Here is a 20345-nt window from a genome sequence, read left to right as displayed (position 1 = left end):
TAGTCTACTTGGTTGCATGGTGAAACCAGTTGCATAAAATAATTTCTTGCATGTATATAATCTTAGACCTTTCAAAACATGCTTGATTGCTTTTCCAGAATGTCACTGTAGTAGGGAAAAAAAAGAGCAGGCTCCAAAGGCACATCAAATAAACAATAATGGGGAATTGCATTAAAATGTAAATTTACTCTAAAACTCATTTTCAACATTCTGCCCCTCATTTTAGAAATTAATGAAAAGACAACAAAGGAATGTTTGATAACTACGTGTTAAAAACTTCTGTCATAAATTTCATGGACTCCAGGTGATTTTCAGCAGATTTGACTTACCCTATGAAAACATGCAGAAAGCGTCAATATCATTTCACTACTTTGTTTTGGACTATCATAGCTCAGTGTTATGCTTCCATTCAAGGAATATGGACACATTTCAATCTCTCACAGTGCAAATCTGGTGAAACACTATAGAAATCTTTCAAGTAAAATTGTTCAACCAATGCCAAAATATGATGAAGTATAAAGTGCTTATTTTTAATTTTATATCTATAAGAAAATCTATAGCAGCATGTAGAAATTCCCAATCCTTTTTTTTTTTTTTCGGTGGGGGTAAGGTTGAGGAGTGGAGATGAGGGTAGAAGTGGGATCAGGGGTGGGAAGGTCAAAGCAGGATATGTATATACAGACCATGTCTTTGGATACATACCAAAGCGCTACTGATTGCCTATTTGGATGATGTGAATAAAACGAAAGATGAAATAGAATTAATATAGCAAAAAAATAAATTAAACCAGTGAATTATAACTGAAACATTTGTGCATGCATGAGTGAGCACCTCTCTGTTGTTGGACAAATGAACAACTGAAGATCTTAATGTAACTCTGCCTCTGTTTTTACCTAGGGTCCGTGTAAATCCTTGCTAGGAAATGAAAGGCTTTCTAAAGAAATATTTCTGCAACACATACACAGCAAAGATAAGCAGAGAATCGTCAACTTGCTGCCTGATTAATGCATGTGCGGGTAGGGAGGAAAACTAACACTCAATTCAATTATAGGAGATTTTTATGACCAAGCAAGTCCATTCCAGTTTTCTCTCATCTAGATATAATTTTCAGTTAAATCCTAATAGACATAACTCTTTATAAGACGATCTTGCCTGGATGGAATCCAAGGCAGAAAATTCATATTAATGCTCTTTCATGAGACTAAACAATTTACTTTTGGCCTTTGTCAGATTTTTTGGAGTAATCCAAAAATCACGAAGATCCTTTGCTAAGTCTATATATTGCCTCTGGTTGTCTGAGGCTCCTAGGGTACTTGAACCTCAGAGGCATACTGCAGTATGCCTAGGACACACAAAGCCACGGGAAAAATACATATTTTTGAAAGTTAATTTTATTAAAAAATGTATAAAAGCATTATTTTATATTAAAATAAATTCATAATTTCTCGTATTTCTTACTATCAGATGAATATTTATAAATTTTGTGTTGGGCTAAATCATTTCAGGCTATACTTGCAAACTGTTGAGTTTTATTCTCTCTCTACTAATGAGCATTTCAAGGGGCAAGTTTTAGAAACTCAGACGATTAATCACACTAGGACAAATCTGGATTAGATTTTAGTGAAAGGCACTGTACTATTAAAAACCCTAAGCAGCAAGACAGACGTCAGTATTCACAATATACACTTAAAGCAACGCAGGGTTTCTTCATCTCTGCATTATTGCTATCGATCAGATTCAATGATATAGCATTTTCACTTCCCCAAGTCAGGATACATCTTAATCAAAGTGATAACAAGTTCTAGTATCATAGTTGACGTGGCAGTACTTTTATTTTTATATTTTTACCTAAAATAATGAAGCTGCTGACAATCACCAGTGTCTGGAAGTCAACACGATCAATGCATTAAAAAAAAAAAATAATTGCACAACCCCACTATATTATGGGCTAATGTGACCAAGCCTATCCTCTAGAATCCAGTGATATTTTACCTATAATCAAATGGGGTACCTGTTGTGGCTAAATATAATGTAAACAGTCAATAAATTTTGGATGGTAATTATATTTTGCTTTATTGATGGTTGTTCTATTTTCATAAATAAATGAATGAATAAATATATAAGTAGATGTGTACTGGTGATATATGGGGCTTTTTCTACACATTGAAACATACAAAATGTTTTTGATATCATCCTGCATTTAAAACAGTCAATAGCTGTATTATTTACATTCATTTTTTGAAGTGAAGAACACGGCAAACAAGTCCAGGAAGTGCCAGTTTAATAAATAAACCACTAGTTAAGAACAATTATGTGTCAAAGTTTAATCCATTAACTGTACAATCACCATATGACAACTCTACCTTGGATTATAAAACTTCAGGAGGATATATGGGGCAGGTTCTGTCTAGTTCCATTTTCGTGGAGATTAAGCAAGCTATCTGCACTTTATTGCTTAACTTGCGAAATAAGTGCATGCTTTTAGATGATATTGACAATGACAATGACCTTGGTAATGGTAATGTGTAGAGAGAGAGAGGAAACATACAAAGACTGAAGGCCAAAGATAAAATTGGTCCTATTAGAACTTCTCAGTACCATCTCCGCCCAGACTGGCCATAGATAGCATGGGCATGACACAAGCCTCCCATGGAAGAGACATCATGGACTAGATCATATGGTCTGGCCGTACAAAAAATACTGAGTCATCGTGTTATTATGGAAAGTATTTCTTACTATCAGATGAATATTTATAAATTTTGTGTTGGGATGGAGTCTTCAGAGCAGATAGCAAAGCAGACTTTGAAAATGAGGGGTTAAATGCATAACATCTTTACAGTTGACGTTACTGACACACGTCTCATCCCACAGGTGCTCATAAGGCTTTCACAGTTGTGGCTACACAGATAAAGGAATAAAATGGGATTCTTTGGTTTGGAGGGTCATTTAGTAGTAAAAGGATTATGAATCACAAATAGAACACACAAAAATAATTTGTTGAATTATATATTCAATATAAAACCCCAATAAAAAGTTAATACTTTTTTTTCAATTACTGTTGACATTCAATATTATTTTATATTAGTTTCAGGTGAACAGCATAGTGGTTAGACAGTTATATAATTTATGAAGTGCTCCACCCTGACTAGTGTAGTACCCACCTGGCACTACACATAGTTATTACAATATTATTGACTATATTCCCTATACTGTACTTTACATCCCTGTGACTATTCTGTAACTGACAATTTGTACTTCTTAACCCCTTTACCTTTTTTTCACCCAATCTCCAACCCTCCTCTCATCTGGCAACCATCCATTTGTTCTCTGTATCTATAACTCTGTTACTGTTTGTTCACTTATTTTATTCTTTAGATTCGACATATAAGTGAGATCCTATGGTATTTGTCTTTCTCTGACTTATTTCACTTAGCCTAATACCCACTACATCCACCCATGTTGTTGCAAATGATAAGATTTCATTATTTTTTACGACCAAGAAATATTCCATTGTATATAAGTAAAAAAGGTTAAAACTTTTAAAGGAGGTTTTATTTCTCACAACCTGTAAACTAATAGCAAGCATAAAAAAACCAACTAACCAATTAATTAATCCTCCTCAAAAAAAAAAGTCTAATAAAGAGGTAGGAAATCATAAATTACTGAAAAATAAAAATTTAAATTAAGCTATATTTTCCTCTCAGTCCCTTATATTCATAAAGGAGTTTCTATTTCTGCCCCTGGGGTAGGCAGGCTTCTAAAATGGCACTCAATCATCTCCGTATCCTAAAATTTACATACCTGTGTAATTTCTCCTAGATCATGGCTGGATTGAGTGACTTGTATCTAATTAATCAACTATGGTGACATTGATGAAATGTCACTTGTGTGACTTCCAGTTTCCTAATAGATTCTGTATTGCTTTTCAGCATACTTGCTTTAATGAAGTAAGTTGCATGTTGGGGAGGCCTATGTGGCAAGAACTGTGGCCCTCAGTTCAACCACCCACAGAAACTGAATCCAAGTGAGCATTGAGCTTTGAATCCATTCAAACACTCATATGAGACTGCAACCCTGGACAATATCTTGATTACAGCCTCCTGAGGAATTATGAAGCAGAGGAATCATCGAAGCTGTGCCCAGATTCTGAACCACAAAAATTGTCAGAAAATAAATGTGTGGTGTTATAAGCTACTAAATTCTGAACAATATATTATGCAGCATAAAAAAAACTAATACAGTCCCCAAATATCCTCCTGAGAGTTAGAATGTATTCCGGTTCATCTATGAACAAAAAGAACTCTATTAACAACATATTTTCAATAGTAACACAACTATCTACAAATAGATCAAAGGTGGCAACTTTGTCATTATGCCATTTATCCTTTATTTTTAATGGAAACCAATGTCTAGAGAGCAAATTTCCTAAATGCATTTTGAATAAGCCAATCTTTAAAGATTTTACACACACACACACACACACACACACACACACAGACTTCAACTCATACATATAGCTGCTGAGAATTTTAGGGAACTCAAACATAACCTTTTGAAAAATGAAAGTTCTCTAGGATAAATTAAAGGATTGCTTTAAAAGCTGCATAAGGATTTATGTCAGTAACATTTCTAGACATGCAGAATATATTCTAGAGATTAAGAGACTTTAAAAGCTCAAATGAAATAAAATGTAATAAATGCATTATAAAAATTAGACAATGTAAAAACTGAGGTAAAAGTAAAGTAAGTGTATTTTTTGAAATATATGGACAGGATAAGAAAATACTCTGGGTATTAGCATTTACTTGGGGCTCTATCTGGCGGTTATTAGATATGTGACAGCCAATTTAGTGTGGTGGGTAAGAACATGAATTCTAAAGCCAGTCAACCTGAGTCCTTTTCCTTCCTCTCCCACTTAACAAGTTTGAGACTGTGGGCAATTTCTTTATGCCTCATTTCTAAAATGAAGATAAAAATATCCACTCAGTTGAGAATTAGATGGATGTGAATCATTTGGAATAGTTTCTGGTATATTTTATAAGATAAAAAGAAAAAAGAAGAGAAAGTTAAATTAATTAAATTACAAAAATGATCTTATGCATATGACTTATCTCTATGCTTTATGGTTTTTCCAGGTACAAAACAAGAGCTTCAATAAGCAAGTTTTTAAAGTGCTTTACATTCTTAAAATTCTTGATGAATTTTGTCTTCTATCACTCAAAATACTTAAAATATGTAGGAAATAGATAATCATTCATTTATTCATTCATTCAATACTTACTTATCAAGTTCCTACTGTGTTCTAGGTAGTACACCAGATGTGGGCAATACCAAGATAAAAGCCTGTTCTTGAATTCTAGGATCTGATCTAGAGAAGCAATATAGTGTAATGGTTAAGAACCAAGCTCTGGAATCAGACTCTCTGGGACTTAGCATTTTAGGATTTTGAACACTTTATCTCTCAGTGCCCCAGCTTCCTCTGGTTTGAAATGCAATGATAACTGTTTCACTCGCACAAATTTGTTGTGAGCGTTAACTGAGATAATACAGGTAAACCTCCTAGAAATAATTTGGAAAATAACAGTAAGTATTCAGCAAATACTAGTATTGTCAGGAGGAAAGTCAGACAGGAAAACAAACACAGTGTGGTAAGTATGATCATTCTTGAGGGGTGGGGGTGTGGAGACAGTACACAGGAAGCTACAGCAGTAGATCAAATAGGGTGTAAAACAGTATGGAGGGCTCAAGAAAGTTTTTCAGAAGAGTCAATATTTGATCTCAAATTAAAGAATTAAGAGAAGTGGTTGAAGATGACACAGTATGGTTAAATATTTCAATGTGAAATATTTTTAAAGTATAACAGAATTTCAACAAATGATAAGCAGTAACTAAAGATTTACTCCACTACATGCTAACTGATGAGTCTAAGTTTACACTCTGTCTATTCACTATACATCTCCATTTCCAAATAAATGTAATACAGCATCCACTGAGGTTGCCAATGCCAGTCATATTCAAGGAAAAACAATTCAGATAACCATATTGTTCTCCTAGGGAGATTTGATCCTAAACATAAATGTGCCTCTGACTGGTACATTTCAAGCACAGTTTTGGACAAAGGTCCATTGTGGTACTCCTATCATCATCATTCACCCGACTCTCTCCACGTGGCAACTGTCTTCAAATAGTTGAGAAGCTGCAAAGCAGACACTGATTTAATTTATATATTACTAGGATGTGCATTACCAGGAACAAGTTTCAGGAAGGACCCCTATCTAGGTGGACTGTTTAATGCTTAGAGCTGTTAAACCCTCTGGCAGCCCTTCCACTACCCCTCCAGACAGTGTCATCGCTGGCCCTGAAAGCAGGCTAAAAAAACATCTACTCAGGGGTGTTATAACATGTATTGTGCGAGGTTGCACAAAATGAGAAATTTTTCATATGGAGGGAAAAGGTAGACACGATGAATTCTAAATTTCTTCTCAATCCTAAAGTGCAATTTTATTGCTTAAATATTCATTTCACTGAGTATAAAATATGAGGCAGGAATATCAGGATTTCCTTTACAATCCTGTTTATGCCTATTGTCTTGGTGAAATTATTAATGGAGAATGCTTTGAATGTCAAAACTGTCCATTATCACTAGAGAATATTAATTCCTTTTTAAAGTGGCATGCCTTCTGGAGTCTGTCATCCAACCCCATGGAGATCTACAAGCTGGATTCAATGGCTGGAAAGAATAATATCTTTGGTTTACCTGGTAAAGTGAAGTTGTACTCTACTAAAGGCTAGTGTCATCTACTTCTCCTCTCAGTTCAAATCCTCCACTTGCCATGTCTGATATGTCCTATATATCCTTTGTAGGTGTGCATCAGAAAACAATTTAAAAAAGAAAATTATTTATAATACCAAAGAAAACTGAAAAATTTAAGCATTTACCTGAGCACTGGTTGTCAAAAATTATAATTGAAGAAACATATCCAAACTCAATCCCTTACCCTCCAGCCCCACTGTTACCACCTTAATTTAGGACTGCATTTCCTCTTGCTGGATTTTAAGTAAAATGTTTAAACGATAATCCTTATCTATGCTTTAGTCAACATTATGGCTTGATTGAAGATTTAGAACACACACTCGTCAAATGTTCAGATGACTGAAAGTTATGATTAAAACATACTTTTTTTGTAAAGATGCTATAAATTCTTAAAGTTCTTAATGGGCTGAAACAATAAGCCCACCCAAAGAAAAATACAATTTAATATAAATAAATTGAAAACCCTACCATTAACTTAAAACAGTACAGCAACAACAAAAAAGACAGACAAGAAAGACAGGGGTAAGAGATTCCCAGTCAAGAGGGCAGAGTAAGTAAATGCTGTGCTCACCTCCTCTTAGGACCACATCTATTATAGGTAAACTACAGGACAACCATCATTGAGAATCACCTGAAGCCTAGCTGAACCAAAGCCCTATAACTATGGACATATAGAAGAAGCCACCTGGACACTGGTATGAGGAGCAGAGACACAGAATGGGCTGGTCCCACACCTGTGTGTGACCATTAAAAATTGGAAGGGATATCTCAGCTGTGGAGGTCACCCCCAGAGGAGCGAGGGGTCCCAGCCCCATACCAGGGTCTCCAGCCCCGGCTTCCAGTGTCAGAGAGAGAAGTCCTCATAATTTCTGGCTATAAAAACCAGCAGAAATTGTGGCTGACTGAGTGGGAGGGCAGCTGAAGTCCTAGATGCTCCAATTAAAGAGCCCCTTTATAGACTTACTCGCTGAAGGACTCACTCGTTTGAAGCTCCAGTGCTGGTACAGCAGCTTGAAAGGCACCAGGGACATATGGGGAGAAACTGAATTGACTGACTTCAAACTGAGGCTGGAGGGACGACTTTCTCCTGAATGGAGGAGCTGGTGAAAGCCATTATATTGTTTCTTTGTTGAGCCGGCAGACGCCTATCTGAGTTTCCGTCAACGTAGCTGTCACCTTTTGCTAGCTATCACCTGCCCCACCCTGGTGACTCCCTGAGACCCTACCCTACCCAAATTTCGAACACATCCAAGGTGCTTCCAATGGTTTTTCCTTGCAAACTACCTATCTTAGCTCATGCTGCAGACTTTCACAAAATCTCTTAAAGGTTCACAAAACCCAAATAAGCAGCATCTGTCTTCAGCATGTCCCATACCTTTGGCTAAGCAGCCCTAAGACTATTGGCCTCACGAGGAATCTTCAAGCACAGTGCAGGTGACTGCAGTCTATGGATTACTTTGTGGCTCATACCAGGTGGCCCTGGGCAGGGCACATGCTGCTGCTAAAATTGGCCTGCAGTGAGGCCCTTCCCAGGAGGCTCCAGGGCTGGCATGCCCAGTGGCCAGCTTTTGACCAAACAGGAGCATCAGCCGGCCACCTCCAAGGATGATACACCTAAAGGGCAGACTGGGCAAGCAACAGAGCCCTGCTAACGTGAACTCTACTCTGTAGGCTCAGCGTTTACACCACAGCTCCTCTACTGTAGTCACAGACAGTCCCCACAACCAATCCACCTGAGGGTCAATCCTTCCCATGGACATACAGAAAGCAACCAAGGCTCAACTGCAACAGGAGGGCACACACCCACACAAGGGACACACCTGGAGCACCTGACTCTGGTGACCAGGGAGGCTGCACTACTGGGTCCCACAGGACACCTACTATGTCAGTCCACTCTACTAAAATAGGGAGGCATAGCAGCCCTACATAGAAATAAACACAAGGAGGCAGCCAAACTGGGGAGACAAAGAAACAGACCCTAAGTAAAAGAACAGAATAAAGTTCCAGAAACACAACTAAAGAAAATGGACACAAGCAATCTACCAGATGCAGAGTTCAACACTGGTTATAAGGATGCTCAATGATTTCAGGGAAAATTTCAACAAAGAGATAGGAAACAAAACAATAGAGATAGAAAACATAAAAAAAAGAACCAGTCAGAAATGAAGAATAAAATAACTGAGATGAAGAATATATTAAGGGGAATCAATAGCAGATTAGATGAGCAGGAGACTGAATCAGCAATTAAAAAAATAAAGTAGCAGAAAACACCCAATCTGATCCGCAAAAAGAAAAAAAAGAGAATCCAAAAAATTGAGGAGAGTTTAAGGGGCCTCTGGAATAACATCAAGCATACCATCATCTGCATCATAGTGGTGGTACCAGAAGGAGAAGAGAGAGAGCAAAGAATTGAAAACCTATTTGAAGAAATAAAGATGGAAAACTTCCATAACCTGGTGAAGGAAAAAGATATACAAGCCCAGGAAGCCCATAGAGTTTCAAACAAGATGAACCCAAAGAGGCCCACACCAAGACACATAATTAAAATGTCAAAGATGAAAAAAGAATATTAAAGCAGCAAGAGAAAAGCAGTTAGTCATCTGTAAGGGAGCTCCCATAAGACTGTCGGATATTCTCAACGGAAACTTTGCAGGTCAAAGGGATTGAGAGGAAATATTCAAAGTGATAAAAAGCAAGAACCTACAACTAAGATTACTCTACCCAGAAAAGTTACCATTTGGAATCGAAGGACAGATAAAGAGCTCCCAGAGAAGAAAAAGCTAAAGTTGTTCCTCAACACCAGAGAAGAAAAAGCTAAAGTTGTTCCTCAACACCAACCAGTATTACAAGAAATGTTAAAGGGATTTCTTTAAGAAGAAGAAAAAACAAGATCAAATACATGAATAATAAAATGGTAATAACTACATGTCTATAAATAATTACTTTAAATGTAAATGGATTAGATGTTCCAATCAAAAGAGAGGGTGGCTGAATGGATTCAAAAACAAGACCTTATAAATACTGCCTACAAGAGACTCACTTCAAATTAAAAGGCACACACAGGTGGTGGAAAGTAAAGGGATGGGAAAAAGATATTTCATGAAAATGGAAAGAAACAAACAAAAAAAGCTGAGGTAGCAATACTTACAACAGACAAAACAGACTTTAAAGCAAAGGCTATATAGCAAGAGACAAAGAAAAACCCAGTAATCCCACTTCTGGGTATTTATCTGAAGAAACCCAACATGCTACTTTAAGGTGACCTGTGCATCCATATGTTTATTACAGCATTGTTTACAATGGCCCAGATGTGAAGACAGCATGGATGTCCATCGATGTAAGAATGGAAAAATAGGCAGTGGTACATATATACAATGAACTATTGCTTGGCCATGAAGGGAATGGGTTCTTGCCATCTGTGGTGGCATGTGCGGACCTGGAGGGTACTGTGTTGAATGGAGTATGTCAGACAAAGACAGAGGCAAGGTGATTTCACTTATATGTGGAATCTAAAAAACAAGTAAAACAGAAACAAACTCATAGATACAGAGAACATTTTGATGGTGGCCAGATGGAAGGAGGGTTAGAAGTGAATGAAAAATGGGAAGGAATTAAGAAGTACAAATTGGATGTTAACAAAATAGTCATGGGGAAAAAAATAGTCATGGGGATATAAGGTATAGCATAAGGAATGTAGTCAATAATATTGTAATAACTATGTATAGTGTCAGAAGCATACTAGATTTATCAATGTGATAGATGAGTGGGATTGTGGGTCAGGGTGAAAAAGATGAAGGGATTAAGAAGTACAAATTGGTGGTTACAAAATAGTCAAGAGGATATAGCACAAAGAATATAGCCAATAATATGGTAACAACTATGCATAGTGCCAGATGTGTACAGACTAGGCAGGGGGATCACTTAAATTATATAAATGTCTAACCACTAAGCTGTGCACCTGAAATTCATATAAAATAATACTGACTGTCAAAATAAGTTAAGTGTAAATACATACATCCATACATCCATACATACATACATACATCAGCTCAGGCATTTTTACAAAAAGAAGTTGGCTAGACTGGGCTCTTATCTGGAAGTTCTGGGGAAGATTCCACTTCCAAACTTATTCAGGTTGTTGGCTGAATTCAGTTCCTTGTCACTATAGGACTAAGGTCCTTATTTAATCAACATGTGGCTCCCTTATCTTCAAATAAAAAATGGCATATTAAAAAACAAAAAAAAAGGACAGGTGTAAAATTCACATAAAGGAACCTGGGGGCTTATTAGGGATAGTGTGATCTAATGGTGTGATGAAGCTACTAAGAGTGGGAAATGTCTAGGTTGAGATAAAAGAAGCAGAATATGCAGACCAGTGAACAAAACAGTCCTACAGTTTCTTTGTTTGGACCACATATGGGTATTGTGTTCAGCTCTATAATTTAAGATAAAATTGACCAGTCTATTAAGAACAGATGAAGAAGCATAGCATGCATAGCTACGTAAAAAAAAAAAAAAAAATTGAGGGAGGGAGGTAAAAATAACCATACAACACAGCAACACTATAATAACTGCAACATGGATAAAGTACTGCTAAGTGCTGGAGTCTACTGGAGACACTTTAAATAAGTTGTCTGCTTTGATTCCTGCATAACTCCTAGGAGGTAATAGTATTAGTATTAGTTCCCTTTTTTCAGATGAGGAATCTGATGCTCAGAAAAAGCAATTTGTCTAAAATTACTTTCATAATAAATATTTGAAGGCATTTGCATAGTAGAGGGAAAGACATTATTCAGAGGGAAATAAGTAGAAGCTACAACTGATACAAAAGAAAAATGCCTAGTATTCACAACTGCATCAGAGTGGAATTGTCCGTCTGCTTAGTAGCGAGTTTTCCTTTGCTGCATGTCATCAAGCTGAGTTGAACTGTCAGGGAGAAAATCCAGAGAAGAAAAAGCATTTCTGTGCTGGTTGTGAGGTGGGGTTAGGTAACATTCAGGTTTTCTTCTAACATTAAAGTCCATCTTCTGATTCTGGGTACTGTTGTTGCCTTGGTATCATATACTATTTAGGTCAAATCAAAACAAATCAATTTTTTAAAAAAAAGTCATTCAAACCAGTTGTTATGCTGAACTGGCAGGTCTCTTCTTCAAAATGGTTGCTCTAATTAATCTGGGTAGACATACGACTATTCTTTAATGTTATTTCTGTAATTGGTCCTATTTCATTTGGATTTGCTATTTTTTAAAAGCAATTTTATGAATATCACCTGTACATCCTACTGTAGCAAGAGTAACAAACAGCAAGGTCTTTATCCATAACATTACTGAATACAGTTACTTCAGAATCCCTAACTGTCCCCACTGGACACATGAAAAAGCTGGACGCTGCTCAACAGGGTGAGCCTCCAACAAGCTACTTCTAAATACGTATTAATGTCATAGCTGACAGAAAATTTCAGCCAATGTTTGGCAATGGCAAATAAGAGTCCTTTACCATTTCTTGAACTCTGAAATGTAAACTCCTCAAATATATGAAACCTGTTGTAAGTGGAGGGAAACCCGCCAGCTGAGATCAAATAACAAGGTATTCATTAGAACATTTTACCTATTGAGTTGGCACACGTGGGCTATGTGTACACAACCAGTTTCCTCTGCCTCCACCCAGTTTTGTCAGTTTGAAAGCCAAATTCAAGTGGTTAAAAAAATAACAATAACTATAGATTATGTGTATGAAGCAACTATAGAGAAACTGGAAGAGCCCCGAGCAAATATTTGTTACTTGGGGGACTAGAACCATAAAACTCTAGGGTTTCCCTAATATAAACAGAGAGACGTACAATATAGACAAATTGGGTTCATTCATTTAGTCCTTCCTTCCTCCCTACCCCCCCCCCTTGCTCTTTTTCTCCCTCCCTTCCTTCATCTCCCTTCCTTTCTTTCGGGCATTTTCTTTTCTCTTCTTTGTGTTTTTGGAAAATTTTTGTAGTCTCTGTAGCATATCAGTAGCTCAATAGTTCAAATCCTGACCAAATCCAATACTTTATTTTATATGCTCACTGTCCCATGTATCCACTTCCTCTTCTTTATTGTGTTAACTTAAAATTATTTCTGTGACCATTTGATTAATATATATTCCCTCACTAAGCTATACACCCTATGAGGGTAGGGATAAATGTCTCTTTTTGTTTACCTTTGTACCCAGTGTTTCAGTATAATGCTTGTCATGCATGGTACCAGTCAATAAATATTCAATGAATGAACAAATTACTGAACGCAACCTTGAAGAACCAATTTTGATTAATCGCAGGCTTTTAAACCATTTGCACAAGCTCCGGGATAGCTTTAATCATATACAAAGCCTATCTTTACAGGAAAGTTTGAGTCAAAACCGTCTCACACTGTTGGAGAAAACTACCATTAATTGTGTCATCTCTGAAAACTAAAAAGGGCAATAACACAGCCCACATATCAACACTAAATTGGTCAACGTCTAGAATGTTTTTCCATCCCGAATTTATGCAATTTTATCACTGCAATCGACCCATCATTTTTTTGTTTTGTTTTGTTTTGGAAAGTCAAGCCAGATTTCTGACTTTTCAAATTGTACTTTATAAGCTCCTAGCTAACACACAACAGGTCTGTTATAAGTTACCAAGCAATGAGATTTGACATCAGGCAATATGGATAACACCATACTACATCTTAAAAATACCTTTTCATGAGGCATACAAAAGGATAACTTGATGCAGATTTTGTTGGTTGGCTTGAGTGGTGCCTTTCACCACTTTCTGTAAACTAAATGAGCAGAGAATATTTCACAATTGATCTCTGTACAATTTGTGTAACGCTCATTATATCTGTTACAGAATAGAGGTCAAAATCATATCCTTTTCAAAAACTAGAACACTCTTCAGATCTGATGTAATATAATAAAAGTTTGAGGATATTTTGTTTTATAGTATATATTTCAATTAAATGATAGAGTTTTGATCTTATGTTCTATTACAACTTGTAGGACTTTTAATGATAGGCAAAGGAAATTAATATACTTTTCGGAAGAAAAATTATATTATGAGCTTTCTTACTCAAGTTATATAAATCTGAAGCCTCAAGGGTCTGGATGAAAGACATTTATAGAGATTGTAATGTTATGTTAAGTACCTGCTATTAGCAAATTTACCAATTTTTTTTTTATTTGCATTATTGTAGGAGGGTAGTAAAATACATTAGGTTGTACTTAATGCAGTCTCAGTGACCTGGCAAATCCATTTTTATATGTTCATTTAGGACTTTGTTTTTCATAAGTCTAATCTCTTCTGCATATAACTATCCCATCACCCATAAACATTAGGGAATGTTCCACGTTTTTAAGTCAGATGGAAAAAGCCGTATCTCTCTTATTTCAGGAAGCTTTTAAAGGATTCTTCAGCTCTGAACAGTTGATATCTATTCTTTTGCAGGTCTTTCCTTTTCAAATAACTCTCTGTAAGGAGCAAGTACTGCCCAGCTGAGCTGTTTCTCAGATTCTCATTGGCAGAATTATTCATTTGACACCAGAATTAGCTGATATGTCTTCATCACATCTAGAGAAATTCATTCATAATGTAATCACTCATGTCTATCAAATCCAAGGCAGTACACATTTTTACCAGGATTTTTTTGTGTGTGTTTGCTTACACAATTTATTAATTAATGTTCTTACTTTGTTCAGGTTTCCTTAGTTTCACCTAATGTTCTGTTTTTGGTCCAGGCTCCCATCCAGGATACCGCATGACATTTACTCATCATCTCTCCTTAAGCTTCTCTTGCTTTTTTTTTTTTATTGACTTTGACATTTTTGAGAGGTGTTTATCAGATATTTGATAGAATATCCATCAAATGAGATTTTTCTGATGTTTTTGTCATGATTAGACTGGGATTATAGGCTTTGAGGAAACCACGGAAGAAGGTCCCATTCTGCGCTATTCTCATAACACTGATGAGAAGACATACTATCAACATGACTTAACACTGTTGATACCGACTTTCATCACCTGGCTGAGCATAGTGTGTCTGGTTTCTACACTGTAAAGTTGCTCTCTTTTCCCCCCATTCAATATTGTACGCTTCAGAAAGAAGACACTAGGCCCAGCCCACACTAAAGGAGTGGGGAGTTGTCTTCCACATCCTTGAGGATGGAACATCTATATAAATTATTTTCAATTCTTCTGCAGAAGAGACTTGTTCACTGGGATTTGAACAAGGGGATCTTGAAGTAATCCTTATCTGATTACTAACAAGCCATGTAGCCCTAATAAATTCACTTAGCCTTGTTGGGCACCGTTTGTAAAGAATGTTATTTGTTAAACATATGCTAAGTGCCAGTCTTTGTTATGAGGCACTTAGTGAATCTTATCTCATATAATCACTATAACAACCTTATGAGAACAGAATTATTTCATTTCATAGATGCAGAAATTTGAAGCTCAGGGGGATAAAGTAGCCTGCCCAGTTCATACCTACAGTCCATTACATGATGAAAGTGAAACTATATACATGTACACACACACACACACACACACACACACACACACACACATTATGTATCATAAAATAACACCTTCCTATATATAAAAAAGGCAGGAAGCACGTCAAAGATTCTCGTTTGTCTTTTTTTTTTTTTTTTTTAATTTAAAGAAGAGAACACTTGGATAGTTGGAGACTTCTAATTTTGCCCTATTCATTTGCCATCGTAAAGAATATAAATAGCTCCTCCACCCTCACTCCTACTAGAACAAGTCATCGCCTGGTTTGGGATGTCTAATACTTTATGGGTTGCTGTTATTTAAGTGAATAAAACTCCATGATATAAAGTCATGAGCATGTAATAGGAGTGTGTGTTTTAAAGAAGATGTGACTTTCCCAATGAGCGTATTTTATTTCTAGGCATAAATATGCATTTGCTTAAATATCCACATGTTCCACGTTACAAGACCATTATTCTTGCCCAGCAAACATGGAATTGCTATGCTTTTACAGAACCAGATTTCTTCTCAAACATTTTATCTGAAACTTGCAGGACTACCAGTGCATGCATGTTTCTCATATTAGCCAGGAATCTCTCTGTGCTATACAAAGTCATGAAATGCCTCCCAAGGAATGATCTACTTGATAAACGCTAAAGTGCATCTCACATACCATTATTAGAAAATGCACATGCTTACAAATGTATAATTACCCAATTAAAAACACAAGGTTGAACTCTGGTCGTTTAAAAGAAATAAAAAATGTCACAGGAGACCTATAGGCCAGCAAATATCACTTACTATACCTTAATGCCTCTCTGAGCAGAGAGGGCTGTTGGTACTTAACCAGTTCTTCACTAAAATGGTTAATGCCTTTATTTTCACAATAGAAACATGGAGCATTAGTTTTTCAGTGGGATTCACTTAATTTGGAAGGATGAAACAGACTTAAAAAACTCAAATCATTCCTTTATATAAGCGTGCATATAACGCAAATAGAGTAGAGCAGTATATACCATGCCTGGTAGTATAAATGTGTATTTTTCAGTCGTTGGAAGCTTCGATGTAAGGTTTATTAGACTTAAAAACTAATCTGACTCAATTCTCTAACACATTCTGTACTATATTCTGTAAATGTGTGAGTACACAAAAGAATGGATGATAGAAAAAAGCTTTTTATTTCTATTTGAATTAAGAAATCTTAAAGCTCCTTAGGATTGTCCTTTCCTCCTCTCATTTCAAAAGATGGGAGTGGGGTCAAACTTACATAATATTGGGAATTATTCTTAAACTAATTTCAAGTTGACCGCACCATATGACAAATACAGTAACATTTCCAGTCATAATTTTACATTTTTTCACAGTACTTATTACCTGAGTAAAGCACTCTTGTAATGTCCCTGGCTCTAAAATATCACTGTTATCTTTGATGAAGACTTCTGTTTTATTTTTATCTACCTCAGTGCTATTATGATTTTCCCCTTAGAATTTCACCTGTTGTCTAATTCTCTAGCTGCTTTCCCCATCCTTTTTACCTTATTACTCTATTCTTTAGGTCAGGGGTGTCCAAACTGCGGCCCACGGGCCAACTACGGCCCGCGATCCATTTTTTATTGGCCCGCAGCCAATTCCAAAAATATATTTAGTTTACTTAAATAAACCCGCTGAGGCAATACGTACTTTACCTCAAGTGAGTGGCCCAGCTGTTTGTGTATTTTACCGCATACGGCCCTTGGTGAAAAATGTAAAAAGTTTGGACACCCCTGCTTTAGGTGAATGTTACAGCGGTGCAGGCCACTCACTACTAGCCCAGTGTCTTGTCATTCATCATCTCATAATGAATTGCGGGATCCAAAACCATTTTCTCACCATTTTATTACTGTTTATGTCTATGTCCTTTAAAAATCTGACAGTAAGTTTCTATCATCTTGTTAGTCACCTTCTCTGTCAAATCCATTGCCTCCGAGTGAGTTGCAGAACATGTATCTCATCTACTTATTAACGTATCTCTCCAAATCATCCATTTACTATCCATCCATTTATTTAATGATATATGGAGAATGAGGCAGGAGAGATGCAAGGAATTTGCTGCAGCATAGAATGCATAAACTTAGGGAAGCAGAATAAAATATCATATTGTAATAGAACTACTAGGATTTAGATATGGCTGGAACATGAACCACAAAGAAAATTGTGAGAGATGAGACTGGAGAGGTGAGCAAAGGGCCAGCTTAAGATACAGAGTTTGAACTTCATTCTGAGGGTCCTCAGGGCCATTGATGCATTTTAACTAGGAGAATGTCAAGATTAGGTTTTGACTTTTGAAAAAGCTCTGGTTGCCCAATGTAGTTTGTACTGTAATAATTATTAAGAACTTGCAAAGTAATTTCATATATATTGTGCCATGTAATAACTTCCTTAATCTCTCTCCCATATGCTTTCCTGCTCTCTTAGCCGCATCAGATTGTGGAGCATTTAATCTGGTTTTATAATCTTTCTGTAAGCCTGAAATAAAATTCTTTAAATGTATTTCTTCCTTTGAATTAAAAGAATAAAATCAGCTGAGGATTGTGGACTACACCAACCCAATTTGTGTCTGTAATTCACCATTTTCAGAGATTTCCACATCAACTTATCCATAAAAGTAGAGAAAAAGAAATAAAAATTGGTATGAAATGAATAAATGGCCACCACATGACAAGAGTGGATTTAGAACCGGTCTTAAAAGAATGTAGCTGCTTGGGTGGTAAAACGTAAAGTTACCAAAGGAAAAACCTTGGTCTGAAATATGTCTTTTAAGTTTCCTTTATCTACAGATTCTGTTACTATGTCCGAAGGCCCCTCCATATTTACCTTGCCCTGAGAACAATTATTTTGAAAACTGATGGGAATTTTAACATGGCCAAGATCCCATCATGTCCACTTCAACTTTGTTAATTTTTATTTGGCTAGGTCTGGATATACCTCTTTTTTCTTTAAAAGAATAGTTTACACTACTTTGATTATAAAAGATGCACATGCTCATATTATACAATAAATACAATGGGCATAAAAGAGAAAATGCAAAAAAAATATTCTTCAGTTCCACCATTAGAGTGAACCCTGTGAAGTTTTGGGTGTTACTTCCTGTCAATGGTTTTATGCATGTACTTACAAATACACACTCATCCCTCTACCACCCACTATCCCCACACAAAGTCAGGGCTGTAATATATGTAGAGCTTTTCTAGAATGAAGAGAATGAGAATATTTATGTACAAAGTTGTGAGGATCAGCTGAAATACCACCTTAAAAATTGTCTGTCCCAGACTTGGTACAGACTACATGCTCAAAACACTAGGTATTATTTTTTATTGCTATAATTATTCAGGTATATAAATGTGTTCACTCAATACCTTGTGGGAATTTCTCTTGTCAAAATATGATTTTTAACAGCTGCAGTCATGGTGTCACTGAAGACATGGCCTTTCATCAGACAGTCCTGGGTTGGAGTGTCTGCCGGTTCGGCCCTTTACTGATGGTGGGAGTTCGTGCATGGTTTCCTCATTCAAAGCCATGGATAATGTTGTTTACCTTTCAGAATTTTTTTTAGGGTTAGAGATCATTTATGCAAGGGATCATAGTAAATATCAAATAAATAATATCTATTGTTTTCAATGCTTCTGCTACGATAGCTATAATGAACATGTTCATGTATATTGCTTTTTCCTCCTTTTGAATTATTTCCTTGAGAATGAGTCCCAGAAGTCAGATTGCTGAGTTAAGGGGTATAAAAAATAGTTATGTGCTTTATATTTTCTGTTACGATGTTTTCCAATAAGTTTCAACCAATATATAATATAATAGGCAAAGCACCTCATATATTTAAACAATGTTCCTATACCTGCTTCATTGAAATCCAAATCCTATGCTCATCAGTTAAGAAGGGGAGAATCTGGGGTGGATTTTATTGCAGGAATTCCAAACTGTTGGGAATTGAACAGATGCTGCTAACTCATTTTACATTTGGGAGACCACCAGTCAGCCATGCTCAAGAATAGCTTTCAGCGACATCTGGATTTCAACTTACAGCCTAAACATGGCAGGTTAAGTAGTATATAGTTGTAAAATAGCTTCGTGCCTTGCCTTAATTTGCAAAAATCTAAATTCACTGAGATTTTTACAATTTTTAAATGATTGAAAAAATTGCAAACAATGTAAGTATTAAGACTCACATAAACTACAGTATATCACTTCGGTATTATGGACTTCTGGTTGAGATGGAGTTTAGGAATACTCAGAGGATTTTTACAAATACTATTTTGAAGGTAGAAAAATCCTTACTAATAACTAGTCTACTCCAAGGAGCACAAAGATATATGCAGTCTTCAAGTTACATTTATTGAATCTTAATATATGTGAAACTGAAATAGTTAACTTACAAGAGCAGAGAAAGATAGTAAATGTTTTGGCTTAAAAATGAGCCCTTATAACATTCTACCTGTTCATGAGGCTTATTGGAATGCTAGCTCCTGGCAGGCTGAGCTCATGTCTAATGCGTTGCTCTTTAATGATGACCATAGTGGTAGGTTACCACAGTAAGCCGTGCACCTATGCTTCAGTACATCGTGACTGTTCCAGTCACTGTTGTTTCATTAACATACTACCCCAAAATTTAGTGGCTTGCAACAACCATTCAATTGTGCTTATTAGGCTCAGAGACTTTATGAATCAGGATTTTAGACAATGTCAGTTCTCTACTCCATGATGTCTGGGACTTTATATCTGGAGATAATGAAGTAAGCAGGGTCTGGAGTGATCTGAAGGTTTATTCACTCTCATGTCTAAAGCCTGGGCTAGAATGACTCACAAATGGGGCTCACTAACCAGAGCACCTACACATGGCCTCTCCATGTGGCGTGAGTTCCTAACAACATAGTGGCCTCAAGGTAGATGGATTTCTAACGTGGCAGAGCAGGACTCCAAGCATGAGTATTGCCATGAATAAGGTGGAAACTGAATTGCCTTTTAAGATCCAAACAGATT

At 36.4% G+C, this 20345-nt stretch overlaps 1 protein-coding gene across 2 annotated transcripts in view; it reads right to left on the bottom strand.

The window, feature by feature from the left end:
- The window catches only part of ANGPT1 (angiopoietin 1), a 265713-nt gene that overhangs the window by 228647 nt on the left and 16721 nt on the right, over positions 1-20345 (bottom strand). The gene's annotated exons all lie outside the window — the stretch shown is intronic.

This window comes from Rhinolophus sinicus, linkage group LG12 (genome assembly GCF_036562045.2).
Source record: "Rhinolophus sinicus isolate RSC01 linkage group LG12, ASM3656204v1, whole genome shotgun sequence".
NCBI lineage: Eukaryota > Metazoa > Chordata > Mammalia > Chiroptera > Rhinolophidae > Rhinolophus > Rhinolophus sinicus.
This window is presented reverse-complemented; position numbering and strand designations above follow the sequence as displayed.